Raw genomic sequence first — 16,273 nt, 5'->3', positions numbered from 1 at the left:
CCTCCACCCAGCACAGCTCTGGTGGGAAGCCAGGCTGAACACAGGCTACTGAGCTGCATCTTCCTGAGGGCTGGAGGGAGCACCCTGCCCACGCCTGCTCTCTGGAGCCACACACTGCCCTTTGCATCAGTGACTGCCTGAAAGCAAAGGGCTGTTTCCCTCCAGGAGAAGTTGTGTGTGAAATGCCCAACAAACACATACAACTTAAGCAGACTACAATTACAAATTAAAGGAGAAACTTAAGGTGCCAAGGCTTTCATTTGTATTCCTGTCAGCAAACTGTCAATTACATGAAAAGCTGCATTTTGTTTTTTCTCTTACGTGGCTTTTACAGTAGGTTTTACTTTAAACCAGAAGACAAACATGGAGAAAAATCTTCATAATGAAGCTTGTTTACAATGTGTTTTCCTGTCTGCCATCCCCTCTTTTTACTTAAAGGTCACCTCAACCAAAACTTCACAGATTCACTCCCAGGTCTTCTTGTGAAGTGTTAAGAGGAATCTATACCATGTAAGATCGTAAAAATACTGCCTCCCTCTAGCAGAGTGGTTAAGTTCTCATTTAACAACAAATATATTATTTAATCTCTCCAGTCTGATATCTAGCATATTCTATAATCATTAAAAACCACAAGTCTCTTCCATAAAGCTGCTCTCAGTACATCATATCCCACAATTGTTAGTTTTTTCATCTTCCAATAGCTCTGTGAAAAGTCCATTGCTATAGATATCTACATCCCAGAGGAAGCACTTTCCTTTGAGCCACTCTGTTTCATCAAGCTATTAGATGACCTGAAGTCCCTGGGAGCACCAGATTAGTGAATCCAGACTTTTGTGTGAGTATTTTATTTCTGACTTTCCACCTTCTGAGAGATGGTTGTAGGTGAATAATTCCTCTACTCTGCCAAAAGATAAATTGGTTTAATTGAATGCATTTCTGCAAAGAGATTCACATTTGACACCCCACCTGCAGTGCTGCATCCAGCTCTGGGAGCCCCAGCATAAGAAGGACATGGACCTGTTGGAGAGGGTCCAGAGGAGACCATGAGGATGATCACAGGGCTGGAGCACCTCTTCCATGAAGACAGACTGAGACAGCTGGGGTTGTTCAGCCAGCAGAAGGCTTCAGGGAGACCTTCCAGTACCTTCCAGCACTAAATGAGGCCTACAGGAAAGATGGAGAGAGACTTTCTACAAGGGCAGGTAATCACAGGACAAGGGAGGATGGCTTTATACTGAAAGTGGGCAGGTTTAAGCTAGATATAAAGAAGAAATTCTTTACTTATCAGAGTGGTGAGGTACTGGAAGTCCAGAAAAGCTGTGGCTGCTTAAAGAAAAGCATCACTGATTGAAGAAGCTCCACCATCTGCTTTCAGAAGAGAGGAATATCCTGTTATACATCTTCCACACCTAAAATTTAGCCAATTTTTCTCGTCTAGTCAATGGGGGCTCAGCTCTGACACAAAAATTACCTGTGCTGTGCCTTTGGTCCCAATCATATTCATAACAAGTCTCCAATGCTTGCCATTTGTAGTCCACTCTGAACATATAGACATTAAATATAAATCACCCTGAACATCTGAAAACTGCTCATTTGTACAATTTTTAAGATCTCCCTGAAAACAGGACTCTAAAAATGCAGAAAATGTCACTTTAATCATGGCCAGCAGCCACATGCTATTTTCTAAGCACCAAACCACAAGCAGGAAAGAAAATCTGTTGTGTACCCAATGGTAGAGAAAATTCTTCCATCAAAATGCTGGTTTATGGTGATTCAGCTGCAGATAAGGAGATAATACATTTATCTGTCTGTATAAAGAGTGAAAAATTTATTTCCAGAAAGGATGCAAAATATAAAAAGCATTTACAATACAAATTTATTTTGGAAAAATTTTATAATCTAGTATGTACACTGAAGGCTTTTATAGCTCCTCAGGTTTTCAGTGTAGAGAACAGACACTGGGAACCTTTATGAGACAACGGAAACAGAAATGTAGCTGATTAACTCATTCCCCTGGTCAAAATGCTCTGCTACAGTAAACAGTTTTACAATTGCCCTCAATTTAATTAAGCTTCATTTAATGGTTAAGATACTGCCCCAGTTGGAGCAAGTGGCAATGCTCAGTCAATACTTTCTGTCTGGTTGCCAGGACGTGGCTCCAGGGCACAACACAGCAACAGCCAGTGTATTTCTTCTGAATTCTGTAACTATCCAAGACCCCCTCTCAAACCAACCATCACTACACGTTCTAATATAGGACTGCTAATACTAAATTTGAGATAACAACGTTACCATTAGGTAGAATCACCACACTTCGGTTGCCAGACCAGCACCAGGAGCTGTTTGCCTCAGCAGCCCAACTGCCTTTGAAATTAGCACCCCTCTCTCCTCATCTTTATGAAATCTGGCTGGCAGGAGTTGGAAGAGTGTTGTCAGAAATGTTACAGGCCAGCCAGACAGTAAAAGAGCTAAGACATGGAGTGTCTTCAATACCAGTAAGTTATTTCAAGCATGGAGTGGGGAAAAAAATGGGTACTTTATTTTTTCAACATCTAAACTGGAGGGGAAAGAAAGGAAGAGAAAAACAAAAGAGTTAACTGAATTTCTCATATACATAAAATCTAATGGGGAGAAAATCTAATAGCCATAACATTTGGAATTGTCTTAATCACAGAAATGACACCGGTTATAGCTTCAACTAACTATAGAATAATCTTTTTTTTTTTATCACAAACATATATAGACTTCCACAACTAATTGCACAATTCTAACTCACTAAAAGTTGTGACACTTGTCTCTTAACATTTAGTTTAAGAAAATTTAACAGAGTCCTTGACACTGTTAAGGAGCTTGAATGACAAGCTAAAAGAGAAGGAAAGAAAAATGAAATTATTCCTAAAAAACAAGTTAACATTTACCTTTATTGACATTTCAAAAGAAAATTTGCTGCCTTGCATGTGTTCTTAAGGACAGACTATCATAAGTGCAGTTTTTACAAGTATAACATGGCAATACCCAGGCTATTATTTAAAAAACCCTTCCCATTGGGAACCAGCCTGAACTTCCACCATGCCTCCTTTTATCCCAGTTCCTAACTCCAGCAAAATGTCATGGGTGAGCAGTAACTTCTGGGTCTGAGCTGAGTCTCAGAGCAGGGATAACCTGTGAAGAGTATATTCCAGCATAAACCACAACCATTTACTTTGTGTAGTGACCATTTTGAAAAGAGCCAGTCCTTCAACAACTTCCTCAGAGAATTTCACCCTCTTCTAAATACATGAATACCTGAGAGTCCTAGGCTTTAGGGATAGGTTTCCTGTGTCTGAGGAATGTAAAAACTACAGAATTTGGGCTTCTCACAGATTGACAGGGGTGTGAGTTGTAGTCAATTGCTCTAGGTTTTTGATTCATTTTTACAAGGAAGAAAATTGTGAGCAAGATCAAAAAACAAATGCAGAAGAATAAAAACCTTTAGCCAAAAGAGTTTCTGAGACAGAGATGATTTCATTCATGGCTGAGGATGTTTAGGTGCTGTGTTCTGCTTTCCTTAAATAGCATATCTTCATTTCTTGGGAAACAATGACACTCCCTGGCATTTACTCCTGCAGGAGTGAATTTAAAAAAAAAAAGGAAAAAAAATCCAGTGAAATCCAGTGTATCTGCCCACCTTTTGTCGATGTAAACATCAGCACAGAGATAAGGTGGACAGCCTATTTATTCTGCTTTTGGTTGAAAATACCTACTAAGGATTATCTCTTCTACTTGTGTTTACCTCAGCTGATAGCAGCAAGGTGTTAAGTGCTGTTATAGTATATTTAAAGTATTTAAAAAGTCACCTACACTTTACATACGTTATGACCACTCAAACCATTCCAGTTTGATGACTCTGAATACCCAAAATTATTTATGACTGCAGCAAATGGCTACTAAAAACCAAAACTTCCTCCCTCTCTTTCCATGCTTCACACATAGCAAGTTTCTTCTCCACACTACAGACCTGCCTCAGGACCCTCAACCTCTGACACCTACACAGGATTTTTAGGATTTTAGGATTTTTACATAGGGCCTGCCTATGCTAAACACTAAGAACACATTTCCAATGAAAGATGCATCAATATTAGACTAAAATCATTAGGGGTGTGCTGGAAATAACTAAGAACCCCTAGTGCTATAAACACCCAAACTGCAGAATTAACCTTAAACTTAAAAATAAACAGCTTTTACCACCGTGGAAATTAAGTGATTAGTATTAACACATAGAATATTAACTAAGTCCAGTAGTGTGGGTTAAGATTTTGGAGTCAGTAGTGTTGAAACAGAGTTAGTGGCTGTTTGGAAAAATGGTTTCTGTCAAAAGCAACAACAAAAAAAAAAACCAAAAAACCAACCAAACAAAACAAAACAACAACAACAACAACAACAACAACAACAACAAAAAAAAAAAAAAAAAAAAAAAACACACAAAAAAAACCCAAAAAAAAACCTGCCAAAAACTTTTTCATCCTCACTCCTTTTTCAGACATGACCAGAAGGAGATGGCAGATAGCAGAGAGTTTGGAGGAAAATATTTTTACATAAGAATTTCTGAGAAAATGATTCTATTAATTAAAACTGTGCAGAAGGTGAAATCTTCACTTACTGGGGCCAATCCAAAGTTACGTTCTTTGTTCCCTGCACATCTTATAAACATTATTTTACACAAAAAAGATTGTGGGATTCTGTCACTAGAGAAAAGATCAAGACTGTGAGGGGAGAAAAGCATTTGACTTGGGGAACTAAATGTTTTGAAATACGTACGTTTAATTGATTTCAAATCTGGAATCTGAATTAAGTCTCTAGTTTAAAGGGCTTGCTGTGGAATTATGAAAATATAGTATTATTCACGACTAAAAGAGAAGTTGGTCAACCTTAATTTACAGGAAAACTCAATTAATGCCTAATTATGAGATCATGACCAGTTCTTAAATAGTAAATTTGCTCCCACCCTCAATTCAAATACATCCTTGTAGCATTCATTTCTTCTGAGAAATGAATACAAATTCCTTTCCGTTCGCACTTAACATCAGTTAAAATGGTGGCTGCATTCAGATGCTGCCAGTAATGAGCAGAATTTAAAACACAGGAATAAGAAAAAGATCAATTTCATCACAACTGTCCAGTAGTCAAAACTACAGGAGAGGTCTGTACTTCGACGAAGCAATTAGTATCATGGTTTGGTAGAACTCAATTCCAAATTTTGTTCTATTTTATTCCTATTTGATATATCAATTCCTTGGAATGACTATCTTAAATATTTATTTTGCAATTGTACGAGCTTCTGGAAACTGGTTAGCCTTTAAAACAAACCTGTGTGTTACTCTGACTTGTATTGGCAGTGGAGAGTAATGCAAGGTGCACCCCACGTGAACCAAGGGGCCAAACCTTCATGGCCCTGGGGAAGTTCCAGTGAAACCACTTCAGGGGCCATCTGCCCAGCTTGGTCAGCTTGCTGCAGCCACCAAAAGAGCAGATTCAGACAGGGGAGATCATAACACTCAGGCCATTTTTATGAGGATTGATTTACCAGATTGAGAGACCCAATCCAATTACACTGGCTCCGAAGATACAGTGAATCCGAAGAGCATCCTTCCTCTGCTTTATTGACACAGTTGTTTAAATCTAAATTATAGTTTTAGAAATAATTCTTGAACAGTAAAATTTTGTCTTTCATTTTAACATAATTAAGAGATAATGTCAATGGAACAGAACCTTGCCAGGAGATAATGAGCTCATGCTGACAGACAAATATCAAGGTGAAAAAAGCATTTAATGAAAGCATATTTTTTAATCCAGTAATTGAAATTCCTGCTATACCAACAGATCAGCATCTAAGTACAACAGACCAACAGACTAGTGAAGTGACAAAGCTGGTACCATAAATGTTTGTCAATCCACATTCTCATTGTCTTTGGAGATTGTTTGTAGGAGCCAGGAATAATGGTTTCCTCCACCCTGATGGAACATTGTTCCTTTGCACATTGAGGCATCCTTTAGAACATTCCCTTTTGGAAACCTGCCAAATATCAATAAAAGATCCCCTAGCTCAGTGCTCACCATCATTCCTCTTACAGGGTCAGTTCTCATGCAGCATCTGATCCACAGTACTGTCTGTTCAATATCACTAAGATGTTTTTGATATCCTGGTGGAAGAAAGACTCCAACACCTACCAGTATAATGGAAAATCAGGTCTTTACATTGAAGATTCTGTTTCTGTCATAAAGGACCCAGTAGATTAAAGAAAGCAATGATTCATTCCTCTATCTTCAGCCTTTTGTGCTGTCAAAGCAGTAGTTTGGCAGGTGAATTCTTAGACACCACATCCAGGTGTTTTTGATAAAATTTGGTTTGGTTTTGAGAAAAGTGACATGTGTTAGTCACTACACAGGTCATCTTTGAATATCTGTATCTAGTGGATCCTACATATTGTCCACATTTAGACAGGCACAAGATGGCCTAAAACACTGATGACTAAGGTCAAATCAGAAAAAAAAGAAAAAAGAAACAAAATTGTATAAAAAGCAAATTGAGACCAGTAAGAAAAAACACTTAAAGCATAAAGCATGATGTATAACTATAAAAGTAGAACTAAACAGCACTGGCACTTTGCTCTGCTAAAGCAGAAGAATTTACTATTTGGCAGCAGTACACAAAATAGGAGCATACAATACTATGTGCAAGGGCACAAGCTAGAGTTGGTCTTGGATGAGTTACAGGCAAAGTGAATATTTAGTAGGCATTAATAGCATTGCCCTGCTTAGCAATACACTACAGCTGGCTCAGGTGCTTGGAGTTTAGGAAAAGTGTTTAAAATATTAGAAGAAATACAGAGAGGCAATAGAGGAATTAGAGGGTAAGATGTGTGAGGAGAGACTTCGGGAGCTAAACTTACATAGTCTCAAAGAGAGAAGACTCAGGAGGCCTCAATCACAGTCTATAAATACCTTCAAGGTAATAATATAAATGAAGGAAGGGAATTCTCCGGTCTCAGAAGATAGCAGGACAAGGAGCAATGGCCTGGAGCTAAGGAAGCAGGAGCGCGGGGTAGGTTCCAGGGAACAGTTCTTCACTCTGGCCTCCGCTGTGCCGGATGAATCCACTTCAGGGAGGAGGAATTGCTCTCCTTCCCCCGGCTCCCGGGCACATTGCCCACACACATGCACACACGGCACTGGATGCATCCGAGACTGCTCCAGTCAGCCAAAGCCCCCCAGCCTGTGCAGCTCCGAGCTGTGCATCAGCACGGACACAGACACACGTGCTGAGGGCTCCCACTGTCTACATGGACCCACAGGCCTCCTCACAAACACATAGTGATTCCAGAGTGAAGGCTTCCATTAACCCAGCACCACTTCCCTGAGCAGAGGAGGGACATTGTGTTTCTCCATGGCTATATTTCACTTAACTGCAATGTTTCTGGTCTTAGAGCACTGTTATAGAGTTTGGTTTTGCACATTCTGCAAAGGGTGAATAAAGCTCAAATCACGTTAGCAAATGTGGTGGTTTGACTTCCATTTATCCACTTGGTTCTGTGGAGAACAAAAACCCATAACATTTTACCAGTTAAACAGAAGGAAACCTTGTGCCACTTGTCTACTTCTAGGATGTACCCATGTCCTCAAACAGTAAAAAACTTCACTCCTCCATTCTTTCAGGAAAATCTTTTTGTCAGGAGAAAAGACTGTCCCAAGATTTTCATCTTTTGTGCTAGTTCATGACCAAATCCCAACTTCAGTTTCTCTGGCTGTTTTCTTATCTTCCAATCTACCTGAAATTATGATGGTGATAAATCACAAGTCCCAAAGCAAAAAAAAGACAGTGAATTCTGCAGATGCAGAGAGCTACTTGCATCCAGCAGAAGCCACAGTACTGAAAATGAGGAAGGACTAGAGTGACTGAGACAAGAACTTGAAGTTTCTGAAGTGGCTTGACTGACTGACATGGCTGGTGGCAGAAGAACGCAGGCAAATCACAGTAAAAAATAACCATAGCAGCAGACTCAAGTACTATGCAAAGGCTTCAAACTAGAAGAGTAAATGGACATACCTCTTACTCCCACAAAGAAGTCACTGTCATTCTTGTACATTAAAGGATGGCTTCCCAAAAAAACAGCTAATCAGCTCCTCTTCCATGGACAGAAAAAAATAAAGCTACTTCACTTTCTCGAAAAAGCCTTTCAGTTGTACTGGTGTCCTCATGTAACACTTAAACACTGAACAAAACAAAGGCTCTGGCACTTCATGACATCTTGACTGTCCAATCTGTTTATGTTGCCCTTGCTCTGATCACAGGGAAGAATCTTGTTCAAGTAAAGGGATGTAATGTGCATGCTGTAGGCACTTAGAATAATAATTTTATTTAACAAGCAGTTCTCTGGTTCAGAAAACACCATCCCTCCTGCATCAAGCTCCCCATCTACCAAGCTAGCATATTAGTTGGGTGCCAAAGAGGAATTCAGGTTGCAGCTACTACATCATGGTTTTCTACAGAACCAGATTACCCACCTGTGACCTGGTAAGACACGTTCCTCCTTAAAACAGTAGAAAGAGGTCAGGAAATGCTTTGGATTTGTATCAAGCTGGTTTTTCAAGTTTCTCTACATTTTCTAATTCGATATGTCCTGAAACTGTGCTTTATGTTTGGAACCGTGCTGGGAGCTTGTATCTTGCCTCAGCCCAAAAGCCACCATGCCTGTTAGCACAGATTTATGTTTGAAACCACCTAAGCTGTTATTAACATCAGACAACTTAATTACAGTTGGACACTTCACATATGGTGCTTGGCACCTCTAGAAAAAACAGACCTCTCAGCAGGGCACTGACATACGTGTAAAAACTCCATAGACAGACTGTCCTGAAATGGTAACCTGTGAAAGACTCATTGCCTTGTTAAACATAATCACCTCCTTCAAAAACCAAGTCAGAAGAGAACTCCTGTACAGAGATCTATTAGTTTTAAAAGGTGGTGTTTGTGCTACTGCATCCCCCAAGTAAATACTGTTATTAAAAAAAAAAATATTTGAGCTGCTGTTAAGACAGATATGTTTGAGGGTTTCAAAAACTGCTTTCTACATTTATAATTGAACATACATAGCAGTATCAGCTCCAGTGAGGGCTTCCCAACTCATATTTGCATCTGCAAGTTACAGCTTAAATGTACTAAAGCATATATTTGTGTAAGCTACCATACCACATATTGACTGAAAGGCTAGGCAGCTTTGTAAATACACACTGAAAAAATTATCTGTCTTATTTGTATGTTGTCAAGAGACTGGCACCTCTTCTGGGCACAGAAGATACATTTTTAAAACTATCTAATTATGTACAGTATTTAACTTGAAAGACCTGTAGCCATTTTGGCCTCTTAGGAAAAAGAGCATACATGTTTTATAACTCTAAAATAATGATTTCTAATAGAATATTAGAAAGTATTGGAGCCTTAAAAATTACATAGTCCAAATTAGTCCACATAAGCAAGACATACGTGGCATCTGTAAGAGTTCAGTTGGTGACCCTAGTTTTCACTGTGAATTGCTTCTGTAGTAGCAATTCTTTTCCCCTAACTTTGTTTTCTTTTAAAGGTAGCAAGTTAAGTAAAATAATTTTTGCTTTTATATATTCAAAAGCAGTGGAATAAAATCTCCATTTTGGTATCTATCAGAACACAGTATCAATGACCACACTTAACATTTACACTCAGCAAGCTCCAGAGTTTTCAATACACACAGAACACATAACTCAGTAGTAGCTCTTAAAAAAGGGCAATTTTATTTTTTTCATGTACCAATCACTGAATAATTGTCTGTCTTAAGTAGCTATTCTGGAAAAAATATAGCAAGATAACAAGCAAGCATTTTAAGGTGAAAAAGGCTGACCCAGTATTAGAGTTCTTTTTTTTATTATTATGCAATCCTGTTTCCTAAAAGTAGGTAGCCAGAGGCTATTGAGTGATGCAAACTGATGCAGAACTATGTCACTGTCCTTTGGCATCCATTTATATCCATCTTCCTCCTTACAGTGGTATCCTCTGTGCATCCAGACTGGATTTTTTATTTAAGACACATTTTTAAATTGACATTTACAATCAGAGGTTATCTGTGTCTACTCTCTAGAGTGCAGGGCACATTTCTCAAAACTGGGGGAGAAAAAGAAAAAGAGAGGAACAAAATGGGGGAAATGGGGGACACAGAGAAAGAGAATATGGCCCAGTAAGTACTGAGGGAATCTCAAGCTCTGGAGAGATGCATTCAACTCTCTGCTCTGCCAAATTCCCTGCATAATGCGAGGAAATCAATTAGTACTTTATCTGTGAAATGGGGATACTCAATTACACACAAGGGGATTATGAAACTAAATAAATAGTCACAAATTTCAAGTGATTTAGTCACTATAGAAGTAAAAGACAAACAGTACCAAGAGAGAAACATATTAAGATTTCTATTCTACACACACATGCACAACAAAATGACTCCAGTGATTCTTCCCCCTGCAACTGAAACAAACTCCTCTACACCACCAGTTTCAACTACCATTTCCAGTGGCCCAGAAAGCAGCCCTCACATTGTGTCCCAAATGGCCTGCATCTCCAGCGTCAACTAGTTTGAACATGGATAAGAGCAGCTTGCTCAACCAAGAAGCTACAGCAATGTTTCCTTCCTTGCAAACATTACCAGAAATGGGAAAGAAGCTGTTGTCTCCTCAGCTTCCTAGGCATGAACAAGCCTGCATCTCCAGCTGATGAAAGCTGGAAGATTACCTCTGGAAGTGGGTGCAGTGAAGACAAATTTAACCAAAGACTGACCTGGAGAATTACTGAGCTGCACATTAGACTATTGTTTCTCTACAAGTAGAACAACTCAAAGATTGATAGTGAAAAAAATGGTATAACGGGTGTCATTAACAACTCATGAGCTCCTAACTAAGCACACAGTGTCACATGAGCTACTGTATTTAGCTTCTGGAGTTAGCTTGGGAACCAACCCACACAGGGCCATGTGCTGCTGCTGGCAAATGATCTTTTAATGGCAGCAGCTATGTGGGGTTGCTTCCATTCAGCTACTTCATTGCAAGATGATGATAAATGATAATGAGAAATTATTACAGCTATTGGAAGTATTAGTAAATATTCCTACTGCTTGGTGTTATAAATCTAGGCAAGTCTTTGAGACTGATGTCAATCTGCATGATGCACACCACACAGTTAATTTTACATTTGATAACTTGAATTTGGGGAGCAAATTCAACACTACTGGAACAGGAATCTATTAATTCTTTAGAATGCCATAACAATATTTAAGTCATCAGTGAAGGAACTTTAAATATATGATACAGTACCACCTTGACAATAAAAAATAGTTAAGGATTGGTGCAGTGTGCCAGTTTTTCTTTCAAGCAATTTGTGTCCTCTTGTTCTGTCACTCCCCCTCTGATGGCAGAAGCATACCTGTATCTTCAATGAGAGCTTTTAAAATGTTAGAAACATTGAATAATTTAGGTTAGAATGGAACCCTAGAGAACATCTAGTGGGAGACAAAAAGTAAGCACATGAGCTCCTGCAAAGATGAAACTAAAACCACCAAACCAACCAGTTTCTCGACCTCAGCCTTTGCCAGCTCATGAACCTTAGGAAGGCTCAGTGATGACCTGGCCTGGTCAGTGATGCTTCCTGCTGCAGCAGAGCCATGGAGAGAGAACTCTGGCCCTGCACTTGCCCAACATCTGCTCACACCCTGTGCTCTTGGGGGCACACATTGGATGCAGTGAGAACACTTTCCAGATGGCTGAAATTTGTTTCCCTTAATAGTGTTGTCACTATGGTCTTAAGTCTAAAGAGCCTGTACAGGATTTTTGCTGGCCAAGAAAGGTCATTTATTAGAAAGAAATCAAGGAATTACATTTTGGGGGATTTTGGTTGGTTTTTTTTTTTTTTAAGAACATGCCAAATACTTTGTTGACAAAATGTTTCCCTTTTTATTTGTGGGAGGTTTTTTTTCTTGTGTTTTTTTTTTTTTTCTTTTTTTTTTTCTTTTTCTTTTCTTTTTTTTTTTTTTTTTCTTTTTTTTTTTTTTTTGTTTTTGTGGGTTTTTTTTCTTTACTTTTTCTTCTTTTTTGGTCAGCTAGGAAACCTTGCAGGCTTTTGGGGTTTTTAGTGATCACAATACACATATTGAAATAATATAAAAATATAACCCAGCATTTTCAAGCACCAATAATTCAATTCAGGCATATTAATAGGTTACCTTTTTCTCCAAATACTGCTGAGCATGCTGCAGGCAGTCATCAACTTGAAATCATTTTTATTAAAAAAGGATGTGTGTGCCTACAGCACACAACTCAAGAAATGTCTCTAATGAGGCAATATGAAACCATTTAGTGACAACTGTGTTTGAAAGATCAAAGCAAAAATTAAAAACTTCTTGCAAGACACCTTGTTGCATTTTCTTGAATGCAGATATCTGGACCTATCTCAGAGCAGTATTAACATTCTTTGAGTCAACAACAACACTACTATCTCCTCAATACCTCATACGACTCTAAGAGCTTAAATTCTCTCAACTGGCATTTGCTGTCATTAGATCAGCTTTTAATTATCTGAAGTTATGACAACATGTTAAATGAATTCACATCTCTTCTGAGCCTTGAAAGAAACTCATGTTTTGATTGCTCTGTTATTTTAAGTGATCACCTCTCAGTCCATTACTACAGGGCTCTGTAATCATTCCTTTAGTCAGACTGAGAAGCTGATAAAATATGTATTTGGAAAATATTATTCTTACAAACTAAATTTTCGACAGGTTTTCAAACTATAATAATTATTGAAAAGGGGCAATGTTCATCTAAACTGGGATGTGATATAACTAGCCAAAATTAGAAATACTTTTTGTTAGTCTGTTTTCTATTTACCCCATACATTTAAAAATAATAGTTCTTGAAATTGTAACAAATTTGAAATCAGAAAAAATTTAGAACTTGTTTATATTTCTATTTTCCCCCCATAAAAAACCCAAACAGCCACCACTATCAAAAATATACAGGTTTGTGGGAATTTTCAATTTCAAGAAAACTCACATTTTCCCACATATTACACTTTTGATGAAAAAAATTCAGAAAAGCTAAGGAGTACACAAGGGCAAACAGTCAGACTCAGCCATCCCTCTCTATACAGTGGCTGCATAAGATGTCAAAGTTCTTATAAACTCATTCTGGTCATACTCAAAATTCTCTAAGACAAAGACTTTTATATGGAGGTGCTTTATTCAAACTTCAGTGCCCACTATAAGCCATCAGTGAGGTTTGTGGTCTGTTAATGCTTCTACAATATTTTCATTGTTCTCAAAAATCTTATTCTATCAAAGGATAATTTATCTGCCTGAAAGATGAGACAGTGCTTCCAGTTTAAATATTTCATATAAGATTTCCCAAATTACACCTTCCCTTTCCCTCAGTCTAGTTCTTTTCCTGCTCAGATACTATCCATCATTTAATTAGTTTTTACTTCTCTTAGACTTGATTGCACCCACCCATAAAATTACTGATGTTACTTGAGATATATGGCAGTTGCCTCTGCAAAACAACATTAGTTCCTTCTGTCCTCCTTCCTCTTTTACTTTCAGATTTTCTCCTGGCCATGGGTTACAACCACCTGGCATTTCACAGCTCTTTGCTGTTACAAAGAGCAGCTCCAATTTCAACTGCTATAAATTATCGATTCAAAGGAAAACTAAAACTTAATACACCACTGATGCATTTACTTAAGTCTCAACCAGAAGCGGTCAGCTTTGACCCTTAGGAGAGACATTGGTGTTATTTTTTCATTTGGAGACCTAAAATCTTAATGAAAAGCAGCTTTGACTACACAGTTGTAGCCACTGCAATTAACAGTTCATAAGCAATTCCATTATATAAACAACACCAAAAACTTCCATTGCAATTGTGTTGGCTTTGTGTGGCAAGGTCCAAAGAGAACAGTAAATACTGACACGGAAACTAGTCTCTGTGAGAAATGCTGAGTACTGCAGTGTGAAATCATTTCACTCAGCCTAGTCAGAATTGAAATCACAGCCTCCACAGCCCTCCAGCAAAGTGGGAAAAGGGTTAAGTTTACACAATTTGTACAGTGCAGGAAGGTAGTGCTGAAGGGAAAAGAAGGATCTCATAAAATCCCCATACACAAAGCTTCATGAAATAGCTTCTCTGCAGAGATTCACAGCAAATTCACAGCACCAGACAGCATTAAATGGTCTAAATATTAGTTCAAGTGTGGACATGAAAGCCATAACTCAACCTTAACTTAACCATAACTCCACTTCTTAGCTTTTTAAGATGTCCTCAAACAGAAAACCCCTTCCAAGTTTTTCAGAAGAACGCAGTGTGCACTGAAAGAGGTCCTCAAATTGGTGTTGTAATCAATAAGAAAAGCTGAAAGCCATGCAAGCCAGTAACAAATTTAGAAAAGAAAAATGTGATTTATCAAGAGCTATCAGAACTGTAATGGAAGATCAAAAAAAAAGAGCAGTTGGGACATTAGTGATTAATAATTTATGTCGAGCAAATTATCCAAATTTTTTATACAGAACTGACAAGTATACAACATCCATTTCCTCTTTGCTACAGGAATTCAGCCACACCTCTCCCCCTGCCCTTCTCTCTAAAACATCAGGGGTAAACACAGAAGAAAAGAAAAACACTGTAATATTCAGGCTCAGAAAAAAAGGATACCATATTGAAACAAGCAAAACCACAAGTGCAATGTTAACTTATGATGGTGAAAGAGGCAGAACAGACTAACAGCAAGTCACAGCCCCATTCAGGAGGGGGAAAGCCCCCACAGCACCTGCTCTCATCCCAGTGTTGAAGACACCAACACAGTTCAGGCACTCCCTGATCTGTGTCACTCAGAACAAACTACTTGCAAATACTCGAACACTCATAATTGTAATAAGATTACCAATTGAATTTATGAAAACATAAAATAAATTAGTTTTACATTAGGAAGCACTAAAGCCATCGTGGGTCATACAAAGCTGTATAGGACATATGGAGTTATAAACATCTGAACTTGAAGATGGATACAAAAGTATGAGCATTTTGAGAAATGAATAAGAATTAAACCCCCAGCAGTGGAATAATAAAGAATTGAAATTGATTATTTTGGATGCTTAATCTCAACTCAGCTCTTCGTGCAGCTGGAGAAGCTGGAGCACAGGAACTCCTAAACTTCACACACCTGAAGTTTGTTCCTATATCCATTCCAAACTTGCTCATCCACTGGGTTAAGACAGGAATGGGCTGACCTTGCTGAGCTGGTAGGCTGCACTCCAAAACTTGCCTACAGAGAGGGTGCCTGGTTTTAGTCTACAAGCAAGAAAAGGCCTTTGGGACCTAACCCAGCCTGGGGTGGGTGGATGGCAAGGGTCACAGTGGGCTCATGGTGCCACCCCAGCCGTCCCCAGCTGTCCCCTTTCTCCAGGCTACACCAGCAGTTCTGTCCCAGCTCAGCCCAGTGCAGCCATGGGACAGAGCTCCCAGGAACTGCACCTCACCGAGCTTTCACTGTGATGCGGAGTCTGTGCAAAGGTGGAAACCAAAATGTTTACCAAAACCCACCCCTGGGTCACACCAAAACAGACACTGCTGTGACAGCCCTTAACTCTTTAACAATCACTGCAAGCCTTGAATGCAAATCGACCTCTACCAACACCAGAGCAGAAATATGATGGAAATGCCCAAACTGAATCTCACACACATAGTCTGTCAGAGCTTCCTTTCTAATTATTCTCCTTGTTCTCATTAGCTGGTGCACTGCTACTACCTCGCACAACAAAACCACAGGAGCTTGTGATAATTAAGTTTTTTCCAGGAAATGTTTGATTCCACAAACAAAAGCCAATTCAATTTTTGTTTTTCTAAGCTGAAGAAACTGTTTATATTTATTTGAATCACAAGTGTGAAAAAGTTAGAACTCCATAAGCATTTGCATTAAAATTCAATCTTCACAAAGGGAAAAAACCACAACCTGTCTGCAAACTTTCCAAAAACACGTTTTTCATTCTTTATTAAAATATAGTGATTACTTTGTGCTGCAGAGATGAATGTTTTAAAGAATTGTCGTGATTAGATTGCACCTAGAGGCATGTATATAATTTATATACTTAAGACTTTGCTCTTTTGCGAAGAGTTTCAGAGTTTTTGTGAGTATTTTCTCTGCAGTTGCAACTTCAGTTGTTTCTTTACATCA

The 16,273-nt window shown here is 38.6% G+C and overlaps 1 long non-coding RNA gene across 2 annotated transcripts in view; it reads right to left on the bottom strand.

The window, feature by feature from the left end:
* Positions 1 to 276: 276 nt before the first annotated feature.
* The window catches only part of LOC138117013 (uncharacterized), a 31,095-nt gene continuing 15,098 nt past the window's right edge, over positions 277 to 16,273 (bottom strand). Inside the window, exons 2-5 of one of the 2 annotated variants that reach the window (XR_011154454.1) lie at positions 1,472 to 1,539; positions 1,282 to 1,365; positions 1,018 to 1,164; positions 277 to 900 (exon numbers count right to left, since the gene is read on the bottom strand). This is a non-coding gene — a long non-coding RNA (uncharacterized lncRNA). The other variant, XR_011154453.1, reaches the window with a different exon arrangement.

This window comes from Aphelocoma coerulescens, chromosome 11, assembly GCF_041296385.1.
Source record: "Aphelocoma coerulescens isolate FSJ_1873_10779 chromosome 11, UR_Acoe_1.0, whole genome shotgun sequence".
NCBI lineage: Eukaryota > Metazoa > Chordata > Aves > Passeriformes > Corvidae > Aphelocoma > Aphelocoma coerulescens.
This window is presented reverse-complemented; position numbering and strand designations above follow the sequence as displayed.